The sequence below is a fragment of the Delphinapterus leucas genome, chromosome 18, assembly GCF_059928025.1.
Source record: "Delphinapterus leucas isolate spDelLeu-1000000601 "Yukka" chromosome 18, BTC_Dleu_Yukka2, whole genome shotgun sequence".
NCBI lineage: Eukaryota > Metazoa > Chordata > Mammalia > Artiodactyla > Monodontidae > Delphinapterus > Delphinapterus leucas.
In genome coordinates, this window is record NC_143146.1 from 48502364 (window position 1) to 48520919 (window position 18556).

Consider the following 18556-nt stretch of genomic DNA (forward strand, 5'->3'; position numbering starts at 1 on the left):
TGAGGCTAGTTGTAATTCATACATCTTGCAAGGGTCCAAAGAAGTTCCTAGGGAAAAAATGGTGGAAGAGTCACAAAGAAGGTAAAACTTAGATTAAATTTGACAGGTTAATAGAATTTACTGAGGAGCAAGATGCTCCATTCATTGTCATGTGCCTTATAAATAAAAGCATCACCAAATCGTGCTAGAATTAGTATATACTGAGTAATGATTAAATATCCTTTCTTTCTATATTATGATCTATTTAATATATTACATAAAGTTCATGTAGACAAATGTAAATTCATACATACCTGACAAAGTTTTACTCAACCATTGCTGCAATAATGCTGCCTAACAAGTCACTGCAAATTTCAGTGGCTTAGAATACTCTTCCATTTACTAGATGGGGTGATTCCTGATTCATGAATCATTGAATAAATCCAATTATATCTTCAATTTAAAGAAAAAAATCATTGGCTTAAACAACACACTTTTCTTCTGCTCCCTTGAGTAGAGAACAATTTTGGTTAAGCTCATCTAGGCTGCATTCTGCTGGTGGCTCTACCTCAAGATGTGAGCAAACAGGCTTGGCTCTGAGGTCTGGGATGGATTTAGACCTGCTCTGATTTTCTCTCATCCCTCTTAGCCCAGTGTCAACTGAGGAAATGGTTCTCATGGAGAATGATAGGAAGTCAAGAGGTCAATCCAAAGACCTCTGTTTCTGTTAGAGCCAATAACTTGCCTTAGGTCAAAGTAAGTCAGTCATGTGGCCAAATTCAAGTTCAATGGCACATTGAAAAGTCCTCCACTCTCTTCAGTGCACCAGAAGAAGCATGAACTTCAATCCAATAATCATAAGTGCACCTATATTGCCATTTTGAAGAATAAAAAAGAAAGAAACTGTCAGTCTTCCTTAGGAAAGAACGATCAACTCTGAATTAGCAATAAGCAAAACACATTTAGTCAACTAAGAAAAAAATAGAGGGTTGGAGAAATTGGAGCCCCAGAAGTAAGCCAAATGTTTGGGACACATTTGGGACACTGTCTGTTCTTGGAGTAAAAACGTGTAAGAGTTGTAACAGGAGGTCAGAGCATCAGGCAAAGAAAACCTGGACTAGTAGTTACTTGGGCTCCAATATCATGGCAACAAAATCCAGAACTTGGGATTCTTCCTAAACAGAAATGTGCACCCCTTCTCTTAAATTATAGTTATCTATTTGAACATAGTTTGTAACGTCAAAAATCACTGCTGTTTGCTTTGTAATAATGTAATTTTATTTCATGTGATAGGCAAAACTCTGAGATGACATACACCTATTTATAATCTCCCCATGTGTGTGGTGGAACCTATAACTTGCTTCTAACCATCTAAACATGGCAAATGTGAAGGGATTTTGATAATGTAATCAAAGTCTCTAATTGGTTTACTTTAGGTGAATCAAAGTGAGATTATCTTGGGTGGGCCTGTCCTAATGGGCTCTTAATAGAGAGTCTAAAAGAGTCTAAAAGCAAAACACCAGAGAGTCTCCTCCCCCTCCCCTCTCTTTCTTTCTCTGTGTGTGTGTGTCTGTATTTGGCTGCTAGCTTTGAAGAAGCAATATACAATGAGATATAATAAATTCTGCCAACAACATGAGGGAGATTGGAGAGAGATCCTTCCCTAGCTGTGCCTTCAGTTGAGAACACAGCTTGCCTGACACTTTGAGTGCAGACCTGCTGAGAGCCTGAGCAGTGGACCCAGCTAGGCTGTACTCCTGACTCATGGAAACTGTGAATAAAAACTGTGTGTTGTTTTAAGCTCCTGAGCTTGTAATAGTTTCTCATGCAGCAAAAGAACAGTTTATACATTACATGTAAATAAAGCAACATGACAATATCATGACTCAATAAGCATTTAGTAATGGGCATCTGATTAAAGGAACCATTCATTCCATTTGGGGATCAAACACATGAAAGGAGACCCAAATCCACGGTTTCAGAGTAAAGCCTGGATGGTTGTTCTGTCTACCTGGTGAAGCTACTTGATCTTTTCAAAAATGCACTTAGTAAGATTCCTTTACATATCAGTATTAATATGATTAATACTCAAAATGACATAAGACAAGCATTATCCTTTGCTTAAGTGCACATTGATTTGTATTATCACCTTCAACAAGGACCTCCTTATACTGTTTATGTTGTATATGTAATGTTGACACAATGTAAAAAAAGAAATTTATTTTAATGTACATCAGATATATTGAGAGGAAAAAAGTTGAAGGGCTGAATATTGTTGTGTTTCCACTACCAACATCACCCCACTCTTCCATTAGTTCCAAATGTCATGTCACTGGTCAGATTTCCTGGAAAGCAGACACTGAGACAAAATGTGGATGCAGGAAGAGTCTTGTAGAGTGCTCTTGTGATCAAAACCTGTGGAAGGAGAGGAATCAGGATAGATGAGGCAGAACAGTTTTGCAATGTAATGTCAACAAAAAGCTCTGCTGCTCCCATGGTAAGCTCTAAAGCTGAGATGACACTTTAGAGATGTCCTAAGCTGGGAGCAAGGGTCCAACCTCTGTCTCCCCTACAGAGACCATTCATTGGATACTGACCACACAGGGAAGGCTGTCAGCTGAGGGCTGACATCTGGCAGCACATATAGTAGCTGGAGGAGAAGTTCTTCAGTCCTATAGGGTATGGAAGGAGCATTACCACATTTGTGATATATCATTCAATATTTGATTATCTTTTAGATTAAATACATTAAGCTGGGAATGGTGAGTACAAGGTAAATCAGTGATTTTTTTTCTAAAACTAAGGCAAAACAACTATTTTTCTTCTTCTCTTTTCCCTTGATTTTCCCATTGATAAAATGAGGATAATAGAAGATATGCCCCTGATTGACCTCATGGTTATGTTCTTTGGATTTAAAAAAGAAAGAAAGAAAGAAAAATGCTAACAAACCAAAAAACTAACGGTTTTTGAAGGAGACATAATAAATCTAAATTACGCAGAAATTAACAGTCATACATTGCTATTAAAATGACATTTTAAAATGGCAGACTTAACTTCTTGTACACCAATTTGCAATTGGGAATTAACTCCTTTGCAAATTTGTAACATCAGGGTTCTAACTAAATCCTGGACAGCCTTGCATTTCTGAATACCATTACTGATCTCTGGACACTGAGTGAAAGAAAATGCAGTGGCAGCCACGAAACGTGTAGTGTGGCAGTCACAGTGAAAGTGATCAAGAGCCTTGTCTTTCACCTTGAGCCTTATACTTCTGTCCTGCGAGGTTTAACACCTCACCTCCAGACTCAGTAAAGTCCCAAGTGACTGTGAATTGACATCACAAACACACCTCCAAATTTAACAAGGGAGAAAAAAAGGAGGAAAACTGGGGGTGGGGGGAGGGAAATGTGATCAGCAACTTTTGAGTTAAGATGAAAGAACAAGGAAAATTTTAACGAAATCATTTTAAAAGGTCATTAAGGAAAGAAACAAAACAAAACACAACTCTCCTGTAACTGAAGATCAGTCTGCCGGGAGAGAGCTCAGTGTCCAGATAAAGTACTATCATACTTTACGTTAATGAACTCTGTGCTGACAAGGCTTTTATGACAAATTTTGTGCTCTCAGCAACTTCAAATCTATGAGATTTGGAGCTCCATTTAAAGCCATATCTGGTCCTGTCATGTCTGTGTGACAAGTTCTCACAGTCCTCATCTGGGTCACTAAATGGAGATCCCATGATAGAGAAAGCCGACATCCCATCCATCTTGCTTTGCATGAGTGCGCTTCTGTCAGGCAAACTACATAACAATGTTAGTTTTATATGCTCTCCAGAAATGCAGCCATGAATTGGTTTCCAGTAGCCTGAACAGAAGCAAACTGAAAGCATCAATTTAGAAGTGTGTTTTTCCCCTACACTGGAAAAAAAGCCAGCAATCACTTCAACCCTATATCATATGATACTTCAAAGATTTGTATACCTTTTTTTTTTTTTTTAAGGAAAGGTTAATTGTTTTCCCTTGTTTGAAATAAGGAAAAAACATATCATGGAAATAAAAGAAATTATTTAAGAGTAAGCGGTAAAAACCGTTCATTGTGTAGTTAATTAAATTGTATTAACATTTCACTTCCATTGCTCAAAGGAAAAAAATATATATTGCCAGCAGTTAAAATGGAAAAGATTTCATCTCAGAGTTGTGGCAGTCTTTGTGCAATGATTTGTTTGTTTTCTAATTTTTTCTATCTTTACCTTATTTGTAACATGGGTTATTTGATTTTCTTTAATGCAATGTTTATAAAACAAAACAAACAAACCCCTGTAATCTCAGTGTTTTCTCAGAAGATCTGAAACATCTCACAGTAAGTGTACAAGTTGAATCTCTAGGACTCCATAAAACGTTCTGCAGTTTTAATAAAAGTTATATTGCTTTAAGTAATTCCTAAATGATATGTAAGTCAAATTAAAGGTGGCATTGTCATCTATGCAACAAAAGTGAGTAATGCACATAATTTTTTTAAAAAGCATCAAGAAGATCGCAAAGTCTGATGTGTTACTTCATCATTATGTTACCCAAGGGAAGCCAGAAAAAAGTTCCTAGACCCTTATGAAGCCTGGAAATAACAAACAGAGTATAACCCAGGTAGGTTCAACTACAACTGCTTATTAAAGATGAGCTTAGAATAGATTGTAAAGTTACTGGCCTCAAATACCAATAAAAAGAACAATGATTGAGAAAGATAGAATGATAAGCTACACTTTACTATTACAAAAAAAAAAAAAAAGTAACTACTGTATCAAAAAGGACAGGGTTGAAATGCCTAAGACTTTGAAATGCCTTTTAGGAATAATATATTTTCCCCCAAGATTTTCTCCAACATGCATTTTGTTATAATCCTTCCTGACCTCTTGCCCGTTGAGGTGCTGGTATCTGCAGAGGAAATTTCATAGAAAGGATCCCCCTGAAATGAAGGAACAACTTACTTTTGTCCTTCACGGATATAAACTATATTGAAAACAATTTTATGTTGCTCAGCAGTATTTAATACACCAAAATAAAACCCCACTCTTCATCTGCCTCTTAAACGCAATAAAATTGAATTTCTTAACATGGCTTCTCATATCTATTTAGTTTAGATTAAATGTAGGTTAAAGCGTAATCTTTCTGTAATCTGATCACAGGTTCCAACAAATAGGATGGCTAGGGGCAGGACATGAAATAGAAAATTCCATATTGTTCTAAGCGTGTTCATATCTGGACTCTGAAGCAGAAAGTCCCCAGTGGTTTCCAGTGCCAGCCTTTCATCTTCCAAAACATACCGTATCTCTGAGTGAACTCCCTCTGAACTCCACTTGTCAAAGTAATGGCGAAATAGCAACATCACATAAACAAAACAAGAGGCTGCATTGCTGCTATTGTTAGCATCATTAAAAATTAAGTATGGCTGATTTGAGCAAATATTTAAAGCTGACAATTCCATTTTTTGCAATGGTTTACCTCTAACACGGAGAGCTGTTTTTAAAATATTCTTCAAGCAGTAAGGTTTCTCTTTTGATAAACCGTAGTTTATTCCCTTTGTCCTATGGTTATAGTTCCGTTTTACTTCGCAGACCATTTTGTCTATGAGACTTGGAATTTCCTTTAACATATCACATTACAGCATAACAACATAAAATCTCATAAAATACAAAAACTAACATTATTTCTTTACAAAATATCTGTTAGAAGTTATATGTGTATTAAAAATACTTAAGATACATAAAAATTGTTTGCGTGAAACTCCTAATTAGATTCTGAAATATCAAGAAAATCACATCAGATTTAGCTTAAATGTTGAAACAAGTGTTCCATATAGATCTGTAAAAAAGCATACTGGAAACACCTGAAAAAGCCTGTCTCTCAGAGGTTAGTTTTGAGGTTCTCTTGCTTATAATGTGGTTTGCAGTACCTCATGTTTATAGCCCTATTACTGGTCCTATTTTCTGAAGAAAAATTAAACTTAATCACTTCTGACAAATTAGAACAAGGGCTCCATGTCAAGTTTTATGTATTCTACTCTCTCTATCTCCATTAAATATGGATAGTTTATTCCTACTATGCTATAAATATTAGTAAAGTTAAAATGTTAGAATCCTGGAGGCATTTGCAGTTTGACAATTAAAAAAAAAATCACCTGCAGTCAGTGGCATGAAAGTACAGTCATGAAATCTGAGTTTATATGTTCATTGTGAAAACTGGGGTGATTTTGTGGCCTCCCAAGAGCTATCTGCATAGTCATGTGATTGGGCCTTGTGTTCTTTTGGCCAATATAGAAAGAAAGAAAAATTCTCAAATAAACACAGATTTTATAAGTGACGGATATATAACTGACACTAAAGTGATTAGAGACTACATATGTTTTTTCTTAGAATATTATTTGTCTTTTTTTTTGAAGCTTTAAATATGCCATAGATTTTTTTAAACTTTTAATTTTATATTGGGGTATATTTGATTAACAATGTTGTGTTAGTTTCTGGTGTACAGCAAAATGATTCAGTTATACATACACATGTATCTATTCTTTTTCAAATTCTTCTCCAATTTAGATTGTCACATAATATTGAGCAGAGTTCCCTGTGCTGTACCGTAACCTTGTTGGTTATCCATTTTAAATACAGCAGTGTGTACTTGTCAATCCCAAACTCCCTATCAGTCCCCTTCTCCCTTCACCCCTGGTAACCCATAAGTTGGCTGAATGGATACAAAAACGAGACCCATATATATGCTGTCTACAAGCGACCCACTTCTGACCTAGGGACACATACAGAGACACTTCTGACCTCGGGACACATACAGAGAGAAATTGAGGGGATGGAAAAATGCATTCCATACAAATGGAAATAAAAAAAAAAGCTGCAGTAGCAATACTCATATCAGACAAAACAGACTTTAAGATAAAGAGTGCTATAAGAGACAAAGAAGGACACTACATAATGATCAAGGGATCAATCCAAGAAGAAGATATAACAATTGTAAATATTTATACACCCAACATAGGAGGATCTCAGTACATAAGGCAAATATTGTTCAACCAAATATATGACTTTTCTTCACATTCTATTCTCCAGTGTTCTCCAGGTCATAAATTGCACCCTGCTTTTTCCCTTTTTGTTTTTGCACATCCCTTTTCCTCTCTTTGGAATTTTCTTCCTCTACATTTATTCTGATAAAACCCTGCTCATAATTCATTTCACAGGTTAGATTTCACTTTCCTAGGAAGCCATTGACAGACCCACCTAAGAGCAAGGAAGATGCTACCTCCTTTGCCCCCAAGACAGAGGATCCTTCTCTTATCTGAACACATTCACACAATGTCATTTGAGGACCAAGACACCATTGACTGTATTCATTGCTGTCAGATTCTCAGCACACGATACTGTGTCTGGCATAAGGTGGGTTCTTTACTGACTGAATAAGTACTATTCTATGCATCTACAGTCCCGTATTTTATCACTCTCTCCTTTGTGCTACATGCTCTAGTCATTTGGAGCCACTTGTCATCCATCAATGTTCTGTGCTCTCTCCTATCTCCAGGCCTTAATTCCTTTGCCCAGGATTTCCTTCCATTTTTCATCTCTTGCCCCACAATCTGGCTACTTCTTACTACCCTTCAGGATTCAACTCAGCTATGACTTTATCTCGGAAGGTAGTCATAATTTTTCATTAACCCATTGTTGACAAGGACGCTTGTCTCAGTGTCTTCTTGCTATCCTCAATCAAACATCATAGAGATAATACTATATTGGAATAATCCAAAATTTCTGACTCCCCAACTTGATTGATATATCTTATGGGCAAAGGTGTTAACTTAATTCTCTATACCCCCTATGTAATAAATGCATGGAAGAAGTTCAAATGCTTAGAAGAAGTTCAAAGGGATTTACTTGGATTTAAAAAGTCTTGAGTCCAGACTCCAAAATTTACTTCTTACTGTATAAGATTATATCTTTGGCAAATGACAATATTTCCAAACTTTAATTTTGTTATTGTTGAAATGAGAAAGATAATACTGATGGGTCTGTAGATAAGCATCTCCTCTCCCCTCACATCATGCTTCCCTGTGGATAGGTTTCATCTGGAGTAGCAAGGCTCATCTCTCCCCACCCCTCACTCACTCATCCCTATGGAGGAAGTGACCTATCTGGGTGATAATTGTAGGTTTATGTTTATTTTATCAGTCTTACTCCTGCTGACATGTATGCTCCACACTTCAGTATGAGACTGTGTAGGTAAGGTTGTGTGCTTCACAAGTAAAGAGCGAGCAAGCCCCTTTAGTCCCCGGCCTAAATCTACATTCACCAATAGGATTTCTTCTTTATAACAAAAAAATATTTTATCTTCATCTTTTTACCAATATCTGTGACAACTCTTCAGGAAAAGATATTATCACTGAATTAGCAGTACAACAAATTTGGAGTGGGGATAATACTTTTGAAAAAAATGAGGTTGCAAGGTCGAGCAGGTGGGACACATTTACTATGACACAGACCTGAGATCATTTCTGCAAATCCCAAGCAAGTCCACTAAGGGAGTTACACATCAGACAGAAATGGCTAGGCCTTTGCTCAGGCATGGCTGCTGTCTGCTCAGCAGAGTGTCAACTTGGTTCCAAAGCAGAAGCACATGCAGGCCTGAATCAGCCAATACTTGGGACTGGCATCTTGCGAGATTTCTCATAGCTGGGCAGTGTGTAGCCTGTGCTGGCTTGAAGCAGACTTTGAGTAGTGCATTTGTGTTTCTCCCACAACATTTCCCTTCAGTCCTTGTTTGGGGTTCTATGAATGCAGGTATTATTTTTTCATTCACTGCTTTATCTCCAGTTTCTTTAAAAGTGTCAAGTATGAATAGGAGTTAGGGAAATATTTGTTGAATGAATGAATGAATTTGTCTGATTTCTATATCCATCTCTCATTTTATTCCAAAAGTTGGCAAAGACAAAGGATGTGATTTACTGGATCCGCTCGAATTCTACCATGTACATGGCTTATCTCAGTATTCTGGAAGGATCATATTCAATAAAATATTTTACTTTATATTAAAAATTTCAAAGCCTTGCACAAATGTCCAAAATAAATACTATTTAATTTTATTGCCATTTTAAATTTACTTTCTGTTCTTTCCTTTTTTAAATTAAGATATAATTGACCTATCATATTGTATTACTTTTAGTTGTACAACATAGTGGTTTTATATATGTATATGTTGTGAAATTATTACTAGAATAAGTTTAGTTAACATCCATCACCTCACATAGTTACAAATATTTTTCTTGTGATGAGAGCTTTTAAGATCTTCTCTCCTAGCAACTTTCAAATATACAATCCAGTATTAACTAGAGTCATCATGCTGTACACTAGAACCTTGGGACTTATTTATTTCCTTTTGTTTTCATATTAATTGCTACTTTTAATTCATATCATCTAGTTTAAAGAGTGTCTATTTTTGTTTTCATTTTATTCCTCACAACCCTAACACTTCATACTCATTTATTATTACTTCCAAAATAAAATAATGGCAGTGCTACATGAAGAAAGATAGATTAAATTCAAGTTAGGAACTATTTTCTAGAATAACTTATATAAAATATTTTTTGTATGAAAATTTTGAAGCCAGTAGCTGTAGTGTAATGTGAAAAATGTAAATTTGTCACTGATAGTCAAAATTAATTCTCTGTCTTCCTCTTAAAACACACGCTACCTACTATTCTTCTATTCTTTCTAAGAGGCATCAAAAACCTCATTGGACTCAGCCTTGACTGCTGGACACTTTTTCAACTGGTGATCATTCTGGGCAATCTAAGTTACCACAACCATGACCTTGCTTACCTATGACTTCCTTTTCAGGAAATTTAGACTTTTACAGTTACCTCTCATGCCTCATCTCTTTCTTAAATATCTCCCACTCATACTATCTAGATATATAGAGAGACCCTAGGAAAACATGACATAAAAAGTACTAATTGCAGCAACTTTTTAGGAATATTTAATCTGTGGATCATCCTGTATTCATTCTTTTTCTGTATTTTCAAATTTAATTCTCACAACACTCGCGTGAGCTCGGTATATAATTAATATTCCCTTGATTTTACAAAACAGAGAAAAAGAAAGGAAAAAGAATAGCAAATGTCCAAGACTACACAGCTACCAGGAAGAGGAGTGAATATATATTAACAGAAGCAAAATGACCCCAGAGTGCACCTTCCTCATCAGAATGCTAGACTGCCAAGCTAGGTATTACTGTTTTTGTTTTGTTTTGTTTTGGTTTTAATATAACACTAATTAGGTCACCTGCTCTAAAACTTTTAATATCTCTTAATTTTAAGTAAAAAATGCATTAGCCTGACATTCAAATTGGTCTACAGGGGTACAAACTTACTTTTTCATTTAATCTTCTATCCATTCTTCTCACTCACATTTTTCTCAACTACCCAAATAGTCAACTAACCATCTCACTCCTATATCTTAATGTCACTTGTCACTTTTATCAGCTATATATCCTTTCACCAGTCAAATTTTATCCATCTTTCAAAAACAAATTTAAAAAAATATAAATTCCTCTTAGTTCTTTTTCCAAGGTGCTCCTGTGATACATGCACTTTTATTACATGCATTGCACAACCTGTCGTATAGTGATGGATACCAAAGTTCTATTTTAGAATGTAAACTCGGTCCTCCCTTGAAAGGAGGCTGTTTCACAGTCAGATTCTTAATTCCCACAGCTGTCAGCACAGTGACTTTTACATAGAATGTCTCATAAATTATTACTGAATTGATATGGAAAATTAATTCCATTGCTACCAATAAGGAAAGGATACACTGAGAATGAAGTTATAGTTGATTATTTTGTTAACTATATTCTCTACCTGATTTGTTATTAAATTTTCACTGAATTTTCTATATATGCATATATTGCTTTCTAAATAAAATGTGTTTAGAATTTTCACTCTATTTCTCTAAAGCTGTCTTTACAAAAAAGCAGAAGGAATTATTGGCATGGTACTCTGCATTTTTTAGCATCAACTTTAGATATTATTTACCTCTACAAAAAGAAAAGGGCTGGCACCATATAAAAAACTCAAATCTGCTGTCATAACTATTGTCATAGGTCCCTTTCTTGCTTCAAAATGGCAGCAGAAAAGCTGTGTGTAGAACAGAATCCCGAAATGTGGGAGCTTGCCCAGGAGACCCATTGTCCTTTCTGTCAGACTAAAAATGAAACAAAAGGCAGCACAGGCAGTTGGCTAAAGATCTGACTGCCAAAAGTAATAAATAAAATGTTTAATGGTATGTCTTTTTCAAATAAGAATGTCTTGATACTCCACAAAAGAGACATGTTAATTCTAACATACAGTGAATTGTGTATAGTAACAGCAAGTTTCTTGATAGATGTGAAGAATTAAATTAAGTTCTCAGATAATAAGTCTTAGAAAATATGTGGAAAGACATGGTGCAAGAGGGGAAACTAGCCTTTGTTTCCAAAATGTACCCAGTGTTATTCCAAATCTAATTTAAAATTTAGCATTGAAGGATAAGAGGATTGATGTGCTAAAGTAGAAGAAACATAGGTTTGAAACCTGACAGAAGTGGATTAGAATCCTGGTTCTGGCATTTCATAATTGGGAGATATTGTCTTAACACTTTACTTTCTAGTCTTAAGTTTCTTAATTTGTAAAATGAAGATAAATTAAATATCTTGTACTTATGTTATAGCTATTGGAGATAGTCCTGATGTCTGAAATATAGATGTTTGTCAAATTATAACTACTTCTGTTAATAATATTATTGCATATATGTAAAGTATCAGTAAGAATAATAGCAAAAGACATAAAAATTCTGAAATATAGCTCATGGAAATGGAGCAGAGAATTTAGGACCCCACTAAAAGTTCCCTCCAAGTTGAAAATAAACAGTGCCATCTTCTTTTCTCTGGTCCTCAGAGGCTCACTCTCTGCTGAGTGGAATTATGCCCTCAATATAAAAATTGAAGTAAGAGAACAAACAAAAAACATACAAATGGGAGATAAATAAACACTTTGACAGGAGTCAAATTTCTTTTTTTCCCTAGTTATTTCTAATTTCTCATTCTTTGAGATAATTACCTATTAGTGTCCACCTCACTAAGAAGCCACAGTGGTTATTATAACAAAGGAGAATGGCAACTGTCTTTCCAGTTCTAATTTTAATCTGGGATAAAGACAAATACCTGCCTATACTTATTAGGTTTTATTTTTAACAAATCACCCTGTAACATATTCATTAATTCACTTTTCTTTCTACTAGAATCTACCAAGTATATTCTACATGCAAGCTGCTGTATTTTATATCGACTTGGGATTTGTTCTTAAGAAACCAAAATGTGGGGGGGACCTTGAAGATGGCGGAAGAGTAAGACGCGGAGATCACCTTCCTCCCCACAGATACACCAGAAATACATCTACACGTGGAACAACTCCTACAGAACACCTACTGAAGGCTGGCAGAAGACCTCAGACCTCCCAAAAGGCAAGAAACTCCCCATGTACCTGGGTGGGTAGGGCAAAAGAAAAAAAGAAAAAACAGAGACAAAAGAATAGGGACGGCACCTGCACCAGTGGGAGGGAGCTGTGAAGGAGGAAAAGTTTCCACACACTAGGAAGCCCCTTCGCGGGCGGAGACTACGGGAGGCGGAGGGGGGAGCTTCACGGCCGCGGAGGAGTGCACAGCAACAGGGGTGCGGAGGGCAAAGCTGGGAGATTCCCGCACAGAGGATTGGTGCCGACCGGCACTCACCAGCCCTAGAGGCTTGTCTGCTCACCCGCCGGGGCGGGCGGGGCTGCGAGCTGAGGCTCTGGTTTCGGTCGGAGCGCAGGGAGAGGACTGGGGTTGGCCGCTTGAACATAGCCTGAAGGGGTTAGTGCACCACGGCTAGCCGGGAGGGAGTCCGGGGAAAAGTCTGCACCTGCCGAAGAGGCAAGAGACTTTTTCTTCCCTCTTTGTTTCCTGGTGCGCGAGGAGAGGGGTTTAAGAGCGCTGCTTAAAGGAGCTCCAGAGACGGGCGCGAGCCGCGGCTAACAGCACGGACCCCAGGGACGGGCGGGAGACTATAAGGCTGCTGCTGCCACCACCAAGGGGCCTGTGTGCGAGCACAGGTCACTATCCACACCCCTCTTCCGGGGAGCCTGTGCAGCCCGCCACTGCCAGGTTCCCGTCATCCAGGGACAACTTCCCCGGGAGAATGCATGGGCCTCAGGCTGGTGAAACGTCACGCTGCCGGCCTCTGCCGCAGGCACGCAGTGCCCCTCCCTCCCCCCAGCCTGAGGGCGCCAGAGCCCCCGAATCAGCAGCTCCTTTAACTCCGTCCTGTCTGAGCAAAAAACAGACGCCCTCCAGCGACCTACACACAGAGGCAGGGCCAAATCCAAAGCTGAGCCCCTGTGAGCTGTGAGAACAAAGAAGAGAAAGGGAAATCTCTCCCAGCAGCCTCAGAAACAGCGGATTAAAGCTCCACAATCAACTTGATGTACCCTGCACCTATGGAATACATGAATAGAAAACGAATCATCCCAAATTGAGGAGGTGGGCTTCGAGAGCAAGATCTATGATTTTTTTCCCCTTTTCCTCTTTCTGCGAATGTGTATGTGTATGCTTCTGTGTGAGATCTTGTCTGTATAGCTTTGCTTCCACCATTTGTCCTAGGGTTCTATCTGTCCATGGTTTATTTTTTTTTAATTTTTTCTTAATTAATTTTAATTCTAATAACTTTATTATACTTTACCTTCTTTCTTTCTTTCTTTCTTTCTTTCTTTCTTTCTTTCTTTCTTTCTTTCTTTCTTTCTTTCTTTCTTTCTTTCTTTCTTTCTTTCTTTCTTTCTTTCTTTCTTTCTTTCTTTTCTTCCTTCCTTCCCTCCTTTAGACAACGAATCTTCCCAAATTGAGGTGGTCTCTGAGAGAAAGATTTATGATTTTTTCCCCTTTACCACTTTTTGTGAGGGTGTATGTGTATGCTTCTGTGTAAGATTTTGTCTGTATAGCTTTGCTTCCAACATTTGTCCTAAGGTTCTATCCATCCCTTTTTTTTTCTAAATAATTCTTTTTAATTCAATAACTTTATTATACTTTATTTTATTTTACTGTATCTTCTTTCTTTCTGTCTTTTTTCCTTGCTTCCCTCCTTCCTTCCTCCCTCCCTCCTTTCTTTCCTTCTTGCCCTCTTTCCTTCTTTGCTTCTTTCTTTCTTTCTTTCTATCTTTCTTTCTTTCTTTCTTCTTTCCTTCCTTCCTTCCTTCCTTCCCTCCTTTCTTTCTTTCTTTCTTTCTTCCTTTCTTTCTTTCTTTCTTTCTTCATACTTCTACTAATTCTCTCTACTTTTTCTCCCTTATATTCTGAGCCGTGCGGATGAAAGGCTCTTGGTGGTCCAGCCAGGAGTCAGGGCTCTGCCTCTGAGGTGGGAGAGCCAACTTCAGGACACTGGTCAACAAGAGACCTCCCAGCTCCACATAATATCAAATGGCGAAAATCTCCCAGAGACCTCCATCTTAACACCAGCACCCAGCTTCACTTAACGACCAGCAAGCTACAGTGCTGGACAACCTATGCCAAACAACTAGCAAAGCAGGAACACAACCCCACCCATTAGCAGAGAGGCTGTCTAAAATCATAAGTCCACAGACACCCCAAAACACACCACCAGACGTAAACTTGCCCACTAGAGAGACAAGATCCAGCCTCATCCACCACAACACAGGCAGTAGTCCCCTCCACCAGAAAGCCTACACAACCCACTGAACCAACCTTAGCCACTGGAGAGAGACATCAAAAACAGTGGGAACTACGAACCTGCAGCCTGCAAAAAGGAGACCCCAAACACAGTAAGATAAGCAAAATGAGAAGACAGAAAAACACACAGCAGATAAAGGAGCAAGAAAAAAATGCACCAGACCTACCAAATGAAGAGGAAATAGGCAGTCTACCTGAAAAAGAATTCAGAATAATGATAGTAAGGATGATCCAAAATCTTGGAAATAGAATGGACAAAATGCAAGAAACAGTTAACAAGGACCTAGAAGAAATAAAGTTGAAACAAGCAATGATGAACAACACAATAAATGAAATTAAAAGTACTCTAGATGGGATCAATAGTGGAATAATTGAGACAGAAAAACGGATAAGTGACCTGGAAGATAAAATAGTGGAAATAACTGCTGCAGAGCAGAATAAAGAGAAAAGAATGAAAAGAACTGAGGACAGTCTCAGAGACCTCTGGGACAACATTAAATGCACCACCATTTGAATTATAGGGCTTCCAGAAGAAGAAGAGAAAAAGAAAGGGACTGAGAAAATATTTGAAGAGATTATAGTTGAAAACTTCCCTAATATGGAAAAGGAAATAGTTAATCAAGTCCAAGAAGCACAGAGAGTCCCATACAGGATAAATCCAAGGAGAAATACGCCAAGACACATATTAATCAAACTGTCAAAAATTAAATACAAAGAAAGCATATTAAAAGCAGCAAGGGAAAAACAACAAATAACACACAAGGGAATCCCCATAAGGTGAACAGCTGATCTCTCAGCAGAAACCCTGCAGGCCAGAAGGGAGTGGCAGGACATACTGAAAGTGATGAAGGAGAAAAACCTTCAGCCAAGACTACTCTACCCAGCAAGGATCTCACTCAGATTTGATGGAGAAATTAAAACCTTTACAGAAAAGCAAAAGCTGAGAGAGTTCAGCACCACCAAACCAGCTTTACAACAAATGCTAAAGGAACTTCTCTGGACAAGGAACACAAGAGAAGGGAAAGACCTACAATAACAAACCCAAAACAATTTAGAAAATGGGAATAGGAACATACATATCGATAATTACCTTAAATGTAAATGGACTAAATGCTCCCACCAAAAGACACAGATTGGCTGAATGGATACAAAAACAAGACCCTTATATATGCTGCCTACAAGAGACCCACTTCAGACCTAGAGTAAGGGGATGGAACCAACTGAGAGTAAGGGAACCAACATACCAACTGAGAGTAAGGGGATGGAAGAAGATATTCCATGCAAATGGAAACCAAAAGAAAGCTGGAGTAGCAATTCTCATATCAGACAAAATAGACTTTAAAATAAAGACTATTAGAAGAGACAAAGAAGGACATTACATAATGATCAAGGGATCGATCCAAGAAGAAGATATAACAATTGTAAATATTTATGCACCCAACATAGGAACACCTCAATACATAAGGCAAATACTAACAGCCATAAAAGGGGAAATTGACAGTATCACATTCATAGTAGGGACTTTAACAGCCCACTTTCACCCATGGACATATCATCCAAAATGAAAATAAATAAGGAAACAAGCTTTAAACAATACATTAAACAAGATGAACTTAATTGATATTTATAGGACACTCCATCCGAAAGCAACAGAATACACATTTTTCTCAAATGCTCATGGAACATTCTCCAGGTTAGATCATATCTTGGGTCACAAATCAAGCCTTGGTAAATTTAAGAAAATTGAAATTGTATCAAGTATCTTTTCCGACAACAACGCCATGAGACTAGATATCAATTACAGGAAAAGATCTGTAAAAAATACAAACACATGGAGGCTAAACAATACACTACTTAATAATGAAGTGATCACTGAAGAAATCAAACAGGAAATCAAAAAATACCTAGAAACAAATCACAATGGAGACACAACGACCCAAAAGCTATGGGATGCAGCAAAAGCAGTTCTAAGGGGGAAGTTTATAGCAATACAAGCCCACCTTAAGAAGCAGGAAACATCTCAAATAAACAACCTAACCTTGCACCTCAAGCAATTAGAGAAAGAAGAACAAAAAAACCCCAAAGCTAGCAGAAGGAAAGAAATCATAAAAATCAGATCAGAAATAAATGACAAAGAAATGAAGGAAACAATAGCAAAGATCAATAAAACTAAAAGCTGGTTCTTTGAGAAGATAAGCAAAATCGATAAACCACTAGCCAGACTCATTAAGAAAAAAAAAGGGAGAAGATTCAAATCAATAGAATTAGAAATGAAAAAGGAGAGGGAACAACTGACACTGCAGAAATAAAAAAGATCATGAGAGATTATTACAAGCAACTCTATGCCAATAAAATGGACAAACTGGAAGAAATGGACAAATTCTTAGAAATTCACAACCTGCCAAGACTGAATCAGGAAGAAATAGAAAATATGAACAGACCAATCACAAGCACTGAAATTGAAACTGTGATTAAAAATCTTCCAACAAACGAAAGCCCAGGACCAGATGGCTTCACAGGCGAATTCTATCAAACATTTAGAGAAGAGCTAACACCTATCCTTCTCAAACTCTTCCAAAATATAGCAGAGGGAGGAACACTCCCAAATTCCTTCTATGAGGCCACCATCACCTTGATACCAAAACCAGACAAGGATGTCACAAAGAAAGAAAACTACAGGCCAATATCACTGATGAACATAGATGCAAATATCCTCAACAAAATACTAGCAAACAGAATCCAACAGCACATTAAACGGATCATACACCATGATCAAGTGGGGTTTATTCCAGGAATGCAAGGATTCTTCAATATACACAAATCTATCATTGTGATAAACCATATTAACAAATTGAAGGAGAAAAACCATATGATCATCTCAATAGATGCAGAGAAAGCTTTTGACAAAATTCAACACCGATTTGTGGTTAAAAACCCTCCAGAAAGTAGGCATAGAGGGAACTTTCCTCACCATAATAAAGACCATATATGACAAGCGCACAGCAAACATCATCCTCAATGGTGAAAAACTGAAAGCATTTCCACTAAGATCAGGAAGCAGACAAGGTTGCCCACTCTCACCACTCTTATTCAACATAGTTTTGGAGGTATTAGCCACAGCAATCAGAGAAGAAAAGGAAATAAAAGGTATCCAAATCAGAAAAGAAGAAGTAAATCTGTCACTGTTTGCAGATGACATGATACTATACATAGAGAATCCTAAAGATGCTACCAGAAAACTACTAGAGCTAATCAATGAATTTGGTAAAGTAGCAGGATACAAAATTAATGCACAGAAATCTCTGTCATTCCTATATACTAATGATGAAAAATCTGAAAGTGAAATCAAGAAAACACTCCCATTTACCATTGCAACAAAAAGAATAAAATATCTAGGAATAAACCTACCTAAGGAGACAAAAGACCTGTATGCAGAAAATTATAAAACACTGATGAAAGAAATTAAAGATGATATAAATAGATGGAGAGATATACCATGTTCTTGGATTGGAAGAATCAACATTGTGAAAATTACTCTACTACCCAAAGCAATCTATAGATTCAATGCAATCCCTATCAAACTACCATTGGCAGTTTTCACAGAACTAGAACAAAAAATTTCGCAAGTTGTATGGAAACACAAAAGACCCCAAATAGCCAAAGCAATCTTGAGAACGAAAAACGGAGTTGAAGGAATCAGGATCCGTGACTTCAGACTATACTACAAAGTTACAGTAATCAAGACAGTATGGTGCTGGAACAAAAACAGAAAGATCGATCAATGGA